Below are 18,861 nucleotides of genomic sequence, written 5' to 3'. Positions count from 1 at the left end.
TTATACTTCTTTAATCATTAATGTATATATATCTTACTATATTATTATACAAACCTTACTATTTCTATAAATAGATTTAAGACGTCTAACATTAAGCTGAATGTACAATAATCAATGCATTATCCGATCAACAAGTTGAATCTTGAGATAGCTCTTATCACCAAATTAGGATTGTGTTGAATAGGTCTCTAGCTCTTATCTCTTTTGACGTAGCCATTTTAATCCCCAACAGAGTCAATGTTGAATCCTGATATCTCGCCTGATATCTGTCGATTCTCCCTGATATGTACCACCCATATGTCATCCCTAAAAAACCTCACAAGACATTCTCTAACAAATAGAACATGTTGATGTTGAGTTCTTGCTTTTGTGCAGCAAGCCATGCTTCCTTCCCCTCCATCCATCTTCTCTATAAGAACATCTTTCATCTACTACTCATTGCGAATTAAACAAATATTTTTTCTTCGTTGAGTCACCATAACTCACAAAAACCCTAAATTAGTCGTCTTTATCTACAAACCCTAAATCATGTTGCGCCGATCCTCCTCTCAAACCGTCCCTCCGATCATCACAATTTAAAATACAAACTCCTCCACACCGTACACACCAACATATCAAGTTACGACCTTTCGTACAACTGTATCTTTCAGGAAGAAGACGAAGTCGGGATAAGAGGTGTCATCATTACCGAAGTCCTTTTCAAAATCGCATCCAATGTCATCAGATCGAACGTAACTACACTCGATAAGTGAATCCTTCCATTATCAGAAAAACTAAGGTACCTAACAAACAACATCGCAAGAAATATCCGGTCAACGGTGAATATCCAACCTTACGTACCAAATTACAGCAAATCAGCGGGAAGCATATACTAGACGAACTACAGAAAACTCTAGGTAAGTTTTTCCAATCTTTTTTCTATTTGACCTAATTCTCACATCATCTCGACCAATCTTTTATGATTCACCTCTCTCCTTCATGTTTTGATTCCGATTTTTGGTTACAGGAATTTTACTGGTTCACAAGGAGTGGTCTCAGTGGGGAGGCTGTAATGGGTTATGATTTTTGGTGGTGTAGGATAGTGGTTGGTGGTGATTAATATGGGCTGTGATGGTGGCAGTATAAGGTGGTTTTGGTGGTGGGTATCATGTCTTTCAAGCCTTCTGCAAGCTATATATATTCCCTTTGTGGCTGTGATATACCCAAAAATGATTTGGTGCCCAAACTGCTTCATTCTTGATTATTATTTGCAAAATTATTACTCGCAGTTTTCATTCATGAGGATTTTAAATTTTACAGGGTAAAAGACACAAGGGACAGAGCTCGACACTAAAGTGAGTGAGACTCTTATTTCTTGCATTTTTCATAGTTACTTTCATGCCTTTGTGGTTATGCCATTTCACTTTGAATTAATTCTTATAGAGAATGATTAATGGTGCAATATTGGTGGAGATGATGAAGTGCGTATAGATGTCTTAAGTCATTATATTCAAGCTAATGTTGATGTATGACCAATTTTTTAGATAATTATGCATTAGCATTGCCACTTCTATTCTTCACTACAGGGGTAAGAAGGTCATTTATGTGAGCAAATTTTTTCAGGGTGAAGGAAAGCAAAAACATCTTAAGTTTCTGAAGTTACACAAATACATCTTACACAAATTATCCTTTTGATGCAACAGTGAAGGAGAAATGATGGGTAGAATTCAAAGCCAAAGGACATGATGATCCGACCTTCCAAGTAACTCAAAACTCTTTAAGTTTCTAAAGTTATGATTGCTGAAAGGGATAATTACCATGAGTTATGTATGATTACCTGTAATGATTTTATTTTGAATTGTGTTTTCATATCTCAATCCATTCATCATCTACCACCATCTCTCTATTTGCCTTTGTCCCCATCGTTTGCCACCGTCCCCACCATCATCGGTCTTTTAGGGTTCGTTCTCTACACCGTCTCGATCTCCTCCAATGGCCTCCACTCTTGAAAAATATTAAGCCCTAGCTTCTCCAACATTTGTTGTCTTTAATGCCTCACCACTCTAGAAACCCTCAAAATCGATCAAACAACTTTAAAATTTGAATTTTTGTGGGGTTTATTGGATTTTTAATCTATTGTTACTTAAATTGCATTGTATTTTGTTTTGCAAATGAAATTGAATGTGTTGTTTCTTAAACTACTTAAGTTTTTTGATCACTTGAGGTTGTGATGAAAAGAGACTCACCATTTTTGAATCTAGATCTAGATCTGGATGAAGATCTTCACATGCACAAACGATAAATTTCCTCAACTTTTATGCCATCAACGTGAACTTTGTTTAGGGACTATATCTATACTCTATTTTCCAATTCATTATGTCTCACATTTTGTTAGTAAGTATAAGTGTAGAAGTATATATTGGTGGATGATCGACAAAAAGGCAATCACTAACAAATGAAAAATATATTGATAATGAAAAGGAATTGTAGACAAAATGTTTAACTTCCTATATTTCTCATGGTTTAGAAGTATATGTTAGTGGAATATATTTGGATGTGGCTGGATAGGATCTGAAACAGTTCTATGAATTCAATAGAAATCACATAGGTAGCCTTCACCCCTCTCTCATTGTGCTTAATCTATAAATTAATGTTAAATAATCTATTATTACAAGTCTGAATAAAGAGATATAAAGATGGATATGTGAATAAAGGCTTCGCTTTTGTGCACTTTAAGACCACAAATATGTCCTCTGCTTCCACCAAGAAGATAAATAGTAATGAGTCGATGGTATTGGTTTAATTATAATTTTTTTATAATCGATATTAAGTTGATGCTTCATTTGATGGGTTATAAATTAGAACAACTTTTCATGAGAATGATAATATTCATTGTGTGTATATGTGGCTTTGTGTATCTGGTTGTATGTGTATGTGTGTGCGTGTGTTTTATTTGCTACCTTTTATGCCTTCTTTGTTATGGTAAAGACAAGAAAGACCAATGTTCTTTTGTTTCTTTGGTTCTTATGGAATTAATTATATTGAAAGTACAAAGATGAGTATTTTTCATTTTTTTTTCTGGACCGGGTAAAGGATGAGTATTTTTTTCATGTTCATTAATCATTTTATATTGTTTTTGTAGGTTTACTATGATTCCCACCTGATGTTCATGCTTGAAAGAAAAGTTGATCATAAGCGATTTTAAATATCTTTGTAAGTACATTGCTAATATCGGTTTTCACACCAAGTGGAAATTTGTTATAAAGCGTTTTTTTGTCAAATGTTTATAAGTTTCATCTTAAATAAAATGATTGTTTTTGCATAAAACCAAGTTTTGTATATATATATATATATATATATATATATATATATATATATATATATATATATATATATATATATATATATATATATATATATATATATATAATGTCGTTTTTGCATCACCTTATATTTACTGAACTTTATAACATCCTAAATTCAAGTAAATGCCACTTTTTATAAAATGTATTTTGTCAGTACTTTATAAAATCCCAGTCTTTATAAATCTTGATTACCAAGTTATTTCATAAGCCCACAAATCTTTAATTTTAAAGTATGTTCCCTATAATAGAAATGGAAATGAAATAAATGTAGGTTATTTGTCATTCACTTATTTCGTGGTTGGTGCTAAAAGACTAAACTATTGGCTTTGTTTGGTATTCAAAGAATTTAAATACAATCCAGTTATTATAATTGGTGCATTGTAGTCGGAACTAGGAAGCCCACTTGGTCTTTAACCTTGTTTTTCATTTTATTGGGTTACATCCCCTGTAGGCTGTTTGTAACTTTGTATGTATATGAGTAGTTTTGAGTTGTGATTTATTTATTTAGCCTTCATGTAGAAGATTTAGACATTTACTTTGGTTTTATTTCTTTCATTGTTTCCTTCGTGATTTAAGTATTTGTTTAATTGTATGTTTCAAATTCTATTATTTTCCATTGCTATTACTATTTGGAACTTAAAAGGTGGTTCTTTTTATATACTTACTGTTTTTTAACTGAACAACCTAAAATACACATTTTAAGGATTAATGTTTTAAAAGGAAACTTGAACGAAATAACAATCTACTTTATCCTTCTTATCGATAATAGCAAGCTACTTTATTGAATGAATATTCTCTTTTGATTAAAATGACATCATAGTTGATATAATTAATAACTGAAATCTATCAAATTTTAGAAAGTATTTATTTTATTTTATTTTAGGAAGTAATTAATTTATATTATAGTAACATAAGTGATATCTTAATTCTTAAGTTCTGCTTTTTTTACTTTTTGTACATTACAAAAGTATTCATTCGTGTTTTGACATTGTATTGGAAACAAATTATAGCGACATGTAAGAATTAATAACAAACCATAATAAAAATATTATAGTTGTAAGCAATTACCTAGAATTTTATATTTCAAAGAAAATCATAAATAAATAAAAAATAATTCACATATCATATGATTTAAAACTATACATATGGAAGTAGTAATTATCTTCATCAATTCATCCAAGTAGGGGTGAACGTTTGGATCAGATCAACTCATCCAAGTAGGGGTGAGCATTTGGATCGGACCATAACCGATGCTAGAACCGTTTTAGAAGGTATGTAAGGATCGTGGATACTACCAATTGTGGCAAATTAATGCCTCTTTTTCCGGTTTTGGACCGGTACAACATTCATTGTGTAAAGGCACCCGATTGATATGTAAAAGTTTTGAGCATAATGTCATTGATGTTGAATTAGCTGTTGGTAAACATGTTGGAAATAGGGTATTTTTTTCCAAGGATTCATTTATGTCCGTCTGAAGATGACATCTTCTCATTCCAGCTGAAGAGAAGTACTTTGCTATATTGCCATATAATGTGAAAGGGCCTGTTATTGTAACCTGTTGAAGTTTGTAGCTGATATCTTGCAGTTAAAATGTTAATGTATAAAATCTATCTATTTTAAGTTCTATCGGATCAAACTACGTAGAACTTTTAAAAGCTTTACTAATCATAAGACCAACTACTAATTAATTAATTTACCCCATGTGTAATCAATCTTTATTGAGGCAGTAAGTCTATTTACACAGGGGAATGTAACCATAAAAGATAATATAATTATACTCAATGTTAGTGTTACTGATGATGAGACTTGAGAGAGTATAAGTAATTAAGGAGCATGTGGTAATTGCTAATAGTGGAAAAAGAGAATGATGGAATTTTCTTTATCGTAAGGTATAAACTTATAGAGGGTGTATGTGGTGTTTCGACATTTATTTTATGGTTTAAAGAATTATTGTATTATTTATCTTTCTATTGCCATTGGCTCCATATTTTCAAAATAACCAACACTTTGAAGTAAATACTTATTATGAACAAATGATAAGTTTACTCATATTCTTTATTACATATATACTATTTTATGTAGTAATTACTTTTTATTTTAGATTGCAATAATATTATGGACTCATATAAGTCTAAAAAAAGATATAATTAAAATACTTTTTTTTTATTATAAAAAAACAATAATTTGTCTATCATACCAATTATCAATTTTATCGACCCCTAATTGTTTATTGACAAAATTGCAAGAATGGTCCCTGTGGTATGTCAAAACTAGCAACTTTGGTCCAAAATGGGTTTGGCTTGCAATGATGGTCCAATAGTTTCGTTTTGTTGCGAGTTTAGTCCAATTTCCTATAAACTTTTTTATAATGACGGATTTGCCCCTTATTATTCTATTTTCGTTTTGCCCCTTATTATTCTATTTTCCATTTTTCTTTTATTACAACAATTAAAAATAAAACAAAAATAAAATCTCTCTCTCTCTCTCTCGTTAATGCCCATTCCTTCCTCATTACTTTTCCTTAACAAAAGCTCTTTAATCGTTTCTTCCCCAAAAATTCATCAAGAACATCAAATTAGATACAAGAATCTACTATAAGAACTAGAACAACACCAGATCTCATTTCAAGCTTTTTCCAACAAAACCCAGATCTCATGTCAAGCTTCTTCTAGTGAAACTCCGAAGATGCGACTCCCGCTCATCGACATGCTTCCCAAATCCAATGAACCCTTCGTTTTCTTTAGGTTTAAAAAACCACGAACCTGTATATCCCTCTCCATCTAAACCACGACCCTATATATCCCTATCCATCTTTCCCTTAATCTATATGTATCCCCTCTGAAAACTACTCATTACTTCCGTCGACCACACCACGCCACCAATTGCTTCACCTAAAACCACAAACCATGGAATCAAATTTCTTCCTTTGTCGGGTTCATCTAGGTCTCCCTAAAATATGTCAGTTCGTTAATAGGTTTTGGGGGTGAATCTAAATGGGTGGCATCAGTTCAAAACATGTTGCTTGAATTTTTTGGTATTAGAGCTTGGCATTGTAACAATGGTGAAAATCTCAAGCTTTTGGATGAAATCTGAGGTTCTTAGTCTCAAGTCATGTAGTCGACATTTGATATCAATTTAAAGAAGAGAAATCAAAGTTCGATTTTGATTTTTACAATGCATAAAAGCAAATGGACCATATTTGTAAAGCTTTGCAAATCGTCAATGATAGATGAACAATATCTGGATATCCAGAGAGAACCCAAATCAATAAAAACCCAGATTTGTTATGATTTAAGGTTTTCAAGTTCAGAGTTTCGACTTTTGGTGTTTTGATTTAAGGTTTTCGAGTTCCAGGGGTTTTGATTTAATGTTTTCTATGTTTCTATGGCTTACAGTTTCCAAAAAATTTGAACATGATTTTTGTAGCTTGAAGATCGTTCATAGTTCTTCAAATTCGTCATTGAATTCCTGAAATCGAGTTTGAGTCTCGATTTGTTTAGAATAGAAGATTTATTTATTCATCAGTTTTTTTAATTTTGTTCATCTTCATGTTCAGACAAGAACATCCAGAAAATCAAAAAAACTTCGATCATCTTCATCATGTTTATATTCGAGATCTGCCTTTTCATCAGTGTTTTAAAGCTCAAAATTATGCTCTTCAGAAGCTTGAACATCAATGGGAGAGCAGAGAGAGATTGGTTTTGTGTGTGTCTTTTAAAACTAAACCTTGAGTTTTTGTTTCTAGAAGATTAATGAAGAACATATCTTCTTCCGGTTCATCCAAGAATCCTAAGTTCTTGAGAGAGAGAGAGAGAGACAGAGAGAGAGGAGGGGGAGGGAGGGAGGGAGGGAGGAAGGGAGAGAGAGAGAGAGATATTTTATTTTTGTTTTATTTTTAATTGTTGTAATAAAAGAAAATTGGAAAATAAAACAATTAGGGGCAAATCCGTCATTATAAAAAAGTTCATAGAAAATTGGACTATACTCGCAACAAAATGAAACTATTGGACCATCCTTGCGAGCCAAACCCATTTTGGACCAAAGTTGCTAGTTTTGACATACCACAGGGACCATTCTTGCAATTTTGTCTTGTTTATTAACACAACTTACAATAGTATGTTTCTTTTCTTTTTCTTTTTCTTTTTTTCTTTTTTATTTTTTTGTTTTATTTTTTTTCTGTTACAAAATACTTAACCTGGTGATCAATATTTTAATAAACAAACAATTTTTTTTTCATTTTTTTTCCTAAACTGCACAAATGGTCCTTGTGGTTTGCTCAAAATTGTCACTTTGGTCCAAAAAAGTTTGGACTAGCACCACAGGTCCAAAGTTTTCATTTTGTTGCGAGTTTGGTCCGATTTTTTATGAATTTTTATAAATGACGAGTTTGCCCTTTATTTTTTATTTTTTTTAATTACGTTAATGTTTTCTGATTAAAAGAAAAATAAAAAAATAAAACTAAACCTTCAACCCACCCTCTCACTTCTAACACTCTCCCTCTCTCTTTTCATTTGCTACCAGAGCACCACCGTCGGTGCCACCCATTTAGCCGGAGCACCACCATCGGTGCCATCCATTTAGCCACCACCTAACAACTCAAAACCACCGCCACTCTGATCTGCAACTCGAAGAAGGGAGGTCCGACGCCATCTTCCTCAGCAAACCCCAAATTTTCGCCGCCTTCGTTTCTCTACTTCTCCTGCGCTTCGCCGTTCCTCAGATCTGAAAGCCTTCACCAACGTCGGACAGGAAAACCCTCGTATGTGAAAGCCTCCACCATCGTTTGGGAACCCTAAGCCTAGCCATCGTCAAATCTAAACCACGACGAATGATTGATTGGAGCGACGAGTTTGAACAAATCTTCATTGTGTTTTCAAGTCCGCAAGAAGGTAACACCAGACGATGTTGTCGTCTTCGACAGAGTTGTTGGCGGCGCTGTAGAGATGTTGCAGATTTGGAGCTTCAGAGCTGGTTGAGGTACCAGCGGCGGAGCCACCCATTAAGTTTTTCGAAACCCTAGCTGGTTCATGTATCAAATCTTGAACAGATGCATGTATTTGGTGTTAGAAATCTCTGGATTTTGTATGTTAAATTTCTGAATTTTGTCTGTGTATTCATCTGGAGAAGAGAGTGGTTTGATCATGAGAGAGAGAGAGAGGTATGGTGGCGGCCCCGGCATGTGGAAGTGGTGGTTGTTCGCATTTTACCAGCAAGTGATGGAGGGAGGGAGAGAGAGAGAGAGAGGTGTTGACGGGTGGTGGTGTCGTTGACCGGAAAATCAAGGGTGGTGGTGGTGGTAACTGGTGATGCTTCTAGGGGTTGACCGGTGGCGGCGTTGCTGACTGGTGGTGGTGGTTTTACCGGTTGACGATGAAGAATGGGGAAGAAGGGGTCTAGTAGCAGGGAATAGAATAGAAGGGTGAGGCGTTGAGAGTTTAATTTTATTTTTATTATTCTTTTAATTAGAAAACATTAAAGTCATTAAAAAAATAAAAAAATAAAAAATGAAGGGCAACCTCGTCATTTAAAAAAAATTAAACAAATCGGACCAAACTCGCAACAAAATGAAAACTTTGGACCTGTAGTGCTAGTCCAAACATTTTTGGACCAAAGTGACAATTTTGAGCAAACTACAGGGACCATTTGTGCAGTTTAGTCTTTATTTTTTTTCAAAATTTAACAATTTGCAAATATTTGATTAGTTATTACAATTTCAAAATATGATTAACGTTTTTGTTTTTCAATCGTGGATTCCACGGGTTTAAACCTTATATATATATATATATATATATATATATATATATATATATATATATATATATATATATATATATATATATATATATATATATGAATTGAAAATATGACTATTCTTTTCGTTAAAAATTTCAAATTAAGGGTATGATTTTAACCGTTTGATCTAGTCTTAGCAACGTTCACTGGGATTGATCGATGTTCTTTTGACCGAAATTTGATAGTTCTTACAAAAAGAGATGGAAGTAAAATAAAATATGATTTTTTGGTAAACTATGCCAAAATAATTGGACATTTGTAGAGGTAACCGGATAAAAAAATAGTTTACCTATAAAAAATTGATTGATTTGAATTTTTTTGTTGTAAAACTGGAATAAAATATTAAAATTTTCTGAAAATATTTCTTTAAAGTTTGAATAATCCATAAAATTTTAGCTTTTTGACACTCTACACTCTACACTCATCATGAAGTGTACGTAAATACGAGTTAGTGAATAAAATGGTCATTGTTTAAGCATTTAACTTGTTTTTGTTGGATAATTATGGGACCACTTCATAAATATGTACGATGTATTATTAAATTCAGTTATTATGGTAAGAGTATAAATTGTTGATGGATCGATTTACAGAATATTACTTACCTTGTAGGTTGAGTTCCTGGTTTGACTCAAGATCCTCAAGATCCATTCCATCTCTCACATTAGGGTTTATCTCCATCTATAAATATATGTGATGAGGAGCAAATCAAGACACATGAAAATACACATGTAAATTCGTTTAGGGTTTGCTGAGGGATTTTAGAGAGAGCTCTTGAGATCAACTGGAAAACCCAACCCTAGTTCTTCAAATCCGAAGATTATAATGAAATCAGGTATGTAATCATTCTTTCATGTTTAAGTTTTCTTTTAATCAGATTCGAGATTAAAGATCCAATGTTTATGTTTCCGCGTTTTACGTTTTTTGTTATGAAAATAACCAACAATTGGTATCAGAGACAACTCGAATCTTTTATCAGAAACTTGGATTGGTTTTAATTCTTTTGCTTTTTCGAACTAAAACATACATTTAAGATATATGTTATTTTACTCTTCTCCATTCGGCCGACATTTTATTTCTTAAAATCAGACAGTATAATATGTGATGATTTTTTTAGGTTTGGTTGATCTTTGAACTATTACATATCTTTCCGTAATCGTTAGGACTTTGGGTTTCCTTTTGGCTTTATTGAAGCATCAACGACTAGTAATATTAATTTTTTATTTGCATCGTTGACTTTGCAACAAATATATATAATTGCAATGTTTTAGTTTATGATTGAATGGTTAACAACCATAAAATAGTAATAATAATAATTGCAATTTTTTTGTTTATTGTTATCTTTAAATCGTGGCTTTCGTTTTAAGAAAGGATTATATATGAAATTAATTGATCCAATAACAAGTCAAAATTTGATAATTTGGATTTAATTTTGTAATTGACTATAAAAGGTGAAGATTTAATAATTTGGTCTAATTTCGGATGATCAATTGTATTGAAGGATTTATTGTTTGAATAAATAATGGTTTAATAATTTTTCAGACAATCTAACTTTGTGTATAATAAAGTAAATTTGGAAGTTATTTCTTTTAACCCCATATATTTTGATTCCACCTTCCTGTGATTTGTTTTTGGTATTGTATTTTTTTTAAATAAACTAATAGATTTCTTTTATTGGTTTATATAAGGAATTGATATTGTATTAAACCACTGCATTTCAAATTGTGGGGATTAAATAATTTTGGGTTTCAAATTGTCGGGATTAAGTAATTTTGGGTTGACAATGAAATTGAATTTCATTTTGAGTAAAAAATAAGCTGAACTTCAAATTTTTTTGATTTTCGTTTGCAATTTAATTTAAGTCTCGCAAACGTTGTATGGAACCGTTTTATTAAATTGGTTATTTTAATATAGTCAACTTGTTTGATTATGTTTTTCATTATATTATCAAATTTTGGTTTCATGAAAACATGCGATAACGTTTGTGGAAAATTTTAATCGTATTTTGGGTTATTGATAAATTTTATTTATGACATATTATTTATTTTAGGGGTAAATTAATTGACACAATATATCGCCAAAACGATCTCTTTTGTGAAAATTAATTTATAACGAACTTAAATTTTATGGTTTGTGTTTATTAATGCGAATATTAATCGACCTAAAGGTGGGTTAATATTTGGCCAGATGAACACATGTTTGATGATAAATATACGACAATTTTTTTAAGTTACATGTCATTAATAAGTCAATCCAAAGAGGGACTTATTAGTTGACATGATATATTGTCAATTTTTATTATCAAAAATTTATAGTTTATGTGTTTATTAATGCGGGTATTAATCGACCCAAAGGTAGACTAATATTTGGTCGAATAAACACATATGTGGTGATAAACATGTGACGATTTTTTGGTTCCATGTGATTAATAAGTCAATCCAAAGAGGGGCTTGTTAATTGAGATGATTTATTGTCAATGTTTATCTCTAAAATAAGGATATCTCTTGCAAGTTAGTATTATTGTTCAAAGACTTGATATTAATGTTGCGTTGAGACCTTGTAAAGATGTCATAAATTGAAATTATTGATTACGGTTTATGGATTAATGAGCATAAAAGTAGATTTGCCTATATTCTCAAAACATAAATTTGAAATATGGTATTATACCTGTTAACATTGATCACAATTTTGATTCTTACTCAATGAGATTAACTTTAAGGAATACAATGAGGACATTATGTTAGCTCTCAATTGCATGGATATTGACCATTCATTTTGGATAGAGCAACATTCTTTGAGGATGTTGAGTTTGGGTAAGAAACAAGGCTAAAACATTAGCCTTAAGGAGGAATCAATCTTGATTCCTATTAATGCTTTCGGTAGTATGCAGATTATGAATCAGTGATCAACAATGTTATTCAATCTCCTATTCATAATACAGAAACTCAACAACCTCAACTTTGGATATCCTATACGTGGTACCACATTTTTCATCAATATATTATCTCTTTTGGTTTTGAGGTAAATACAATAGATGATTTTGTGTATCACAAATTAAGTGGGAGTAAATTTATCTTTCTCGTCTTGGGCAGATATCTACGCAACTCAAGTTTGGATCATAAGAAAGCAACCAAATGGATTTTGATATATCTATATATAACAAAAGGCCATATGCTCAACTATAGGAAATTCAGATGTTTTGGAGATCATTTTTATCAAGAATATGATTTATTAGATGCCAAAATGGTTACTGATCCATATCATGATACTTTTACATTTTAGCATGTTGAACAATTTCATGGAATAGACTTTGGTAGCTTCTTCCATAATGGTAGAATAATTTGTAGTATGGAATATGGTTGTGAAATTTTGTCACGAGGCTACATATTATTGGTATTGAAAGACCACTAAAGTTGTGATAATAACTCAACAACGTTATATTCCAACAACAGAAGTTCTATTAAGTCAAAACATATTAACATCAAGTTTCCTTCTGTTAATACAATAGTGCAAAATGGAAACATATATAGCACATATGAACAAACTCCATGAAAGCGGATCCGCTCATAAAGAGATTACCTCCTTAGGTCTTTCATGAGCATACTACACATGTTGGTGTGATATTTGGTTTTAGTGGGAGTTTTATGGTGCTTTACGTTTTGTTTAAGATTAATTATGTTTTTCTGTACAGAATTAAGAATTCGGTTAACTCCATTATTAGTTGCACTTATTTGAAGTTTGATCTCACTTCAATCTCAAGAGGAACTCATTGTAAATCTATTTAGATTTTAAAACCACATATCATGTTTAATCTATGTCGTTAGTTATATATGTATATGTGACCACTGATAGGTTTAGTTACGTAAATTGTAACGAAGGCCGCTTTGATCCTATACTATTATGATTAGTGGACGAGATTGTTTAAGGGTACCAATGTTATAATAACATTCATTAAAGCGCTTATACAATTATACGTACATTTATATATTTGTGGTCCAGTGGGAGATTGTTGGATAATTATGGGACCACTTCATAAATATGTACGATATATTATTAAATCCACTTATTATGGTAAGAATATAAATTGTTGATGGACCGATTTATAGAATATTTACTTACCTTGTGGGTTGAGTTCCCGGTTTGACTCAAGATCCTGAAGATCCCTTCGATCTCTCACATTTGGGTTTATCTCCATCTATAAATATATGTGATGAGGAGCAAATCAAGACACAAGAAAATACACATGTAAATTCGTTTAGGGTTTGCTGAGGGATTTTAGAGAGAGATCTTGAGATCAACTGGAAAACCCAACCTTAGTTCTTCAAATCCGAAGATTATAATGAAATCAGGTATGTAATCATTCTTTCATGTTTAAGTTTTCTTTTAATCATATTCGAGATTAAAGATCCAATGTTTATGCTTCCGCGTTTTACGTTTTTTGTTATGAAAATAACCAACAGTTTTTTCAGTTGCTTTTATTCTAATTTATTCAATTATCTGTGTCAAACGTTGTGTGTAATAATTAATCTATACCAATAAAGCCTTTCGTCGATTTAGGTGACAAGTCCCTTTCTAGTATACGTTTTTAGAAAGAAAAGACAAATCAAATTAGATTTAACTAATTGCAACGTAGAATAAACATTGCTTAGAATCATAAGCAGCCCTCTGGTATTTGTATGATTGTACGATATAGACTTACATTTAGGGCTGTTAATCGGGTCAACACGATCGGGTTTCGGGTTAATCGGGTCGAGTTAGTCGGGTTTTCACAAAAAATAATTTAACCCGACACCCGACCCTATTAAGGTATGGGTTGGTCGGGTTCGGGTTAATCGGGTTTCGGGTTAATAGGGTCGGGTTAACCGGGTTAGTCGGGTTAATACACTAAACACTTAATTTAAACATAATATATACGGTTTTTTCAAGAGTGCAATCTGATATAAACTCAAACCATTTTTACTCTTTTCTTAACATCAAGAATGCATACAAATTGAACTAAATTAAAAATAAAAGATCATACCTTATGGTTATTACAACATATGAGAAAGCATGCATACCACAATAGCTATAAGAGTTCTTCCATTACAAATATTAAATAGATGAACTTTCAATATCTAGTTGTCGATCAACACCATGTAGTTTATTCATGTTTATAGTTAGTTTAAAGTAGAAATAACTATCAAAAAATCTTTACTTTCTTAGGCGCTCTAGTACTTTTGAGATTTTATATCTTTTTGGACTTCAACTTCGCCAATGGGAGTTACCTGACCCTCGTATGCTTCTAGAGTCACAAAAATTTACATTTTCAAAGGGTTTGTAGTCTTTTGTACTGTTCAAGTAGAGAGCGGTGGAATATGTAATGGTTGTGAATTCCTAACCGGGTTATTCGGGTTGACCCGAAACCCGATTTTTTTGTAAAAATCAACCCTAAACCCGACCCTAACTACAAATCAGGTTTATCGGGTTAACCCAAATAACCAGATTTGGAATTCTAACCCTATTGAACCTGACCCTAATTACCTTATTCAGGTTAGTGTCAGGTCGGATTAATCGGGTTCGGGTTTTTTTTGACACCCCTAGTGGTAGGTAGTGGTTGTTGTTGGTGGTGGCGGGCGGTGGTGATGGATGGTGGAGGTAGATGGTGGTGGTAGGTGGTGGTGGTTGGGTGGTGATGGTGGTGCGGGTGGTGGTTGGTGGTTGTGGTGGTGGTGGTGGTGGGTGGTGGTGGTGGTGGTGGGTGGTGATGGGTGGTGGTGTAACAACCAAAATTTTTCCAACCAATTTAAACTTTTCAAAAACAACCCAAATCCATTAAATATTACAAAAAGGTTTTTAGTTTCTTTATTATCTGAGTCTACAGTATGACTAGTCCGCTCGCACCGGGACTTCAGTCGGTCTGGTCCACTCTCCGAGCCTCGACACGTCTGGACCGCTCTCTTGGGGCCTTCAGCCTATCCGGACCGCTCGCTGGGCCTACGGTCTATTTGGTCCGCCCTGCGTATGTTGGCCTACAACACAAAGCAGGATCTGCCTCAACCCAACCCCAGTCAAACAACTATGTGCACATAAAACAATTAATCACATAACAATCCTCAACCAAACAAACGGTTCAATCAGATCATACAGCATAACAACATCCTAACTAGGATACCGACCTAACCGGTCACTAACATAACATTACCATATATACTAGGATACTGACCTTAAATAAGTCACTAACATAATACCATCCTAATTACCAGGATGCAGATCTAGCAACTCAATAACATATCAAACAATTACCCGGATTCCCATCCGATAAAGGGGCGGCCTTAGTGCCTTAGACCCTGTTGATATAGTGAGGATAACTCACCTGCAACTGCCAAAGTGAATCACGAAAGAAAAAGCCCTGAAGCACTGCCTCCAAATCCAACACCTATAGCCATCAACGATCCATTGACATCAATATCCAAATTACCATAATACCTAAAGGTCAAATTAGTTGAAGTAAAAGTCATGGCTTAAGTCATCCTTCCTGATTGACTCTACTTGCCAAGTGAACCCACTGACTCGCCGAGTTCTTAAACTCAGAAAACTCTCATATCACGACTCGAATCACCGAGTCCAACAATCTCCAAGTCCAACAATCTCCGAGTCCTATCATGTCTAACTTACTGAGTCACCACTCGACTCACTGCTTTAAGTCTTAACCAGAAGAGGTAGGGGGGTTCTGCGCTGTAACTCGCCGAGTCCAAGAATAGACTCACCGAGTCCGCGGAAATCTTCAACAGACTCGCCGATTTGTTCTTCCAACTCATCGAGTCCAAGCTCATCATCATATGACTCACCGAGTCCACCCATGCGATTCCCCCAGTCTCTTTAGTCCTTCATCCATACAGACCCTTTTTGAGCCATGCAGGGACTCAAAAGTGTAGATACATCCTTCTAGGGCATGTCTCTTACGTAAAGTTGCCAACTTTACGTGAAAACAAGGAGCTATAGGCCCAAATCATCCTAGGGCTAAGGTTTAAGGCAAAGATGCTTCACCAACAAACCAAGGGCTGATACTTTATGAGTTTCTAGACCAAGACAAGTCTAGATCTAGATGCCAATATGGCCCCAAATCTCATTCAAGAATAGATCTAGATGCAAAAGAGTTAAGGTAATAGCTTGTTACCTCCAAAATGTGCCCAAGATGAAGTAGATGCTGGATCTACACCAAACCCTTGATGTTAACCTCTTGTTCTTCAAGCTCCCTCCTCAATATTCCTCCTCCAAAGCTCAAATCTCTTTAACAATGGAAGCTCTTACAATTTTAGGGTTCACTGACTCTCAAGGGCAATAAGGAGGCGGAGGGGAGGACATTAAGTCCTTTAAATAGGGTGCAAACCCTAAGATTAGGGTTTTCTCTTCCCAGCACCAACTCATCAAGTCCAACCGCTGACTCGACGAGTCGGGTCACTTATCCCGTAGCCGGCACCCGCTTCGACTCGATGAGTCAGGAGTCCTACTCGCCGAGTCCTTTCCTTTATTTTTACATAACATCCATCAACTTCTTGCTTTTGAACTTGGGATGTTACAATTCTCCCACACTTAAATTAGGCTTCGTCCTCGAAGCCAGCTGCAGCACACAATTCCGGATGATACTCCCTCACTGCAGCCTCTGATCTCAAACCGGCCCAGGTTCCTCCAAACACTACTATAGAATCCCTATAAAATCCATCTCTTCTCCTGCAGGGTCCTGCCAACTGCTTCAAGCCGGCCACCGACTTCTTTTCTTTGATGACAACACTCATCAACTAGGTGGCAACTGATGATACTACCGTATTCCCGTCTTACGCATTCATTCGCCGCTTGCAAAACTGGATACCATAACAAACCACCGGGTCCTGATGCAGTATTTACCTGCTATCCTTTGCCCAACTGGCGCTACTTCTATCAAATTGCACTGATGGAAACTCATCCCGTTTCCTCCCTGAATCCAATCCCTTACCGTGCTGACACGATAAAGCATCCTTCAGCTTCCGAACAACTCCCATGAACCCCCAATTATCGCACTTATACACATCTAACCTAACCCAATCAGCCTCAGGCTGGAAAAACAGGCACGCCTACGATGGGTCCAGCCATCCCTCGGATGGAACACCACTACATACCTAACCCATGACTACAACCATACTTGGAACCCAAGGATCTATCATTGCATCACTTTCGAACTTCTTTGATTTGAAATCAGCGATAATCATTCCACAACCTCAACGGACACCCAACCCGGATGTGCTTCCATACAACTGGTACAATCTCAGTGCTCACTATCCATAACTGAAATACTTTCAATCATCCATTCACACTACTGCTTTCACTTCAGTTACCCAACACTCCTTCCCTGAGCTACTTACATTTCCCTTCCATTATTCAAAAAAGTCTACTCGACGACCTTTACACATCATCAATTTCCACGGTGCTAAAACTCCACTCCACACTACCCATTATAGAGCAACTGCTACTCCATAACTCCCATATACTCTGAATCTGATCACATAACTAACAAAGCCCATACACGGCCTTTAGCTAACTCCATTAACATAATCAATACTTGGGGCCAAATCTATTGATTGCTATTGCATGGAGACATACTCAGTTATTCTCCGCATACAGGTCTACTAACACATACAAAGTCTTCAGCATGACTGGACCGCCTTACCAAGCCTTCAGCCTATCTGGACCACTCTCATAACCTTCAGCACGTCTGGACCGCGCTCTTAGGCCTTCAGCCTGTCTGGACTGTTCTTCGAGCCTTCGGCCTGACAGGGATGCCCACCGGCCTTCAGTCTCTCCGAACTGCTCAAAACTGTTGTACATCACCCTGAACCATTCTTCCCAGGAATCTCTTCCATGTAGTCTGTTCTAGTCCTCTAGGGGTTCCGAACTCCCGATCCATCCCATGAATTTTTAACCCCGGCCTAAACCCAGCCTCACGTCGATCAACTACCTTATCTGAAACCATGGTCTGTTCCCTACCCCACGTGTCTATCACCTTCTCTAACCAGTCCACACTCTCTGCTAAAGACATTGTTGAATCCAAACAGCTAACCAACCCTGGATGCTTGTTGATTCACCTGAGAATTTTCCAATTCTGCCCACTTAGTGCACCAACTACTAACTACCGATGGCAAAACTGGCTCGATCGACCCCACTTGATATAGTTCCCCCTTTTCCATGAACTGATTCCCTCTAGAGTGAGCAACCTCCATAGAACAACTATCCTATCCTCGCACATCCCTAACTCCAAGGAAGTTCGAATCTCAACTGAACACTTCTCACATTGCAGTTGCTATTCCTAGCAAAGAGGTCATATATCTTATCTTCCGATCATCAATCCTCCTGGACGCTAACTGAATACAACTCCTAACTACTAAGATCCTCAATCATACTACAAATCATGCAGAAAAGACGCACATGTTTACAGTACCACGCAAATAACAGATAACAAGATGGAAACATACCCGCAGCTGCATCTGGCTCTGCCCTGACCTCCTCTGCTGTAAGCTGGAAAGCGCGTCCCTGAGCCCTTGGAGGCTCTGCTCCACCCTGACCCCCACCCGTAATCCTCAAATTGGCCGTTGCTGGAGCCTGCACCGGTCTTGCAACAAGTTGTGGACAGTTGACCTTCAAGTGCCCAACCTGATGGCAATGATAACAAATCCTCATATCCTGAACTGGGGCCGACTGACGACAATCCCTCTTA

At 35.2% G+C, this 18,861-nt stretch overlaps 1 long non-coding RNA gene across 9 annotated transcripts; it reads left to right on the top strand.

The window, feature by feature from the left end:
- The first annotated feature begins 217 nt into the window (after positions 1-217).
- On the top strand, positions 218-9,765 carry LOC111881885 (uncharacterized). 9 transcript variants are annotated; one of them, XR_002846972.3, is made up of 4 exons: positions 218-896; positions 1,007-1,939; positions 3,122-3,192; positions 4,529-5,265. It is a non-coding gene; the product is annotated as an uncharacterized LOC111881885 (long non-coding RNA). The 9 variants fall into 9 exon arrangements; XR_002846971.3 differs by lacking the exon at positions 4,529-5,265 and adding an exon at positions 3,616-3,911 and having other exon boundaries at positions 219-896; XR_008232408.1 differs by lacking the exon at positions 4,529-5,265 and adding an exon at positions 9,747-9,765 and having other exon boundaries at positions 220-896; positions 1,007-1,741.
- Positions 9,766-18,861: the final 9,096 nt, after the last annotated feature.

The sequence above is a fragment of the Lactuca sativa genome, chromosome 5 (assembly GCF_002870075.4).
Source record: "Lactuca sativa cultivar Salinas chromosome 5, Lsat_Salinas_v11, whole genome shotgun sequence".
In the NCBI taxonomy this organism is placed as follows: Eukaryota; Viridiplantae; Streptophyta; class Magnoliopsida; order Asterales; family Asteraceae; genus Lactuca; species Lactuca sativa.
The sequence above is the reverse complement of the archived record's forward strand: the minus strand, read 5'-3'. Positions and strand labels throughout refer to the sequence as shown.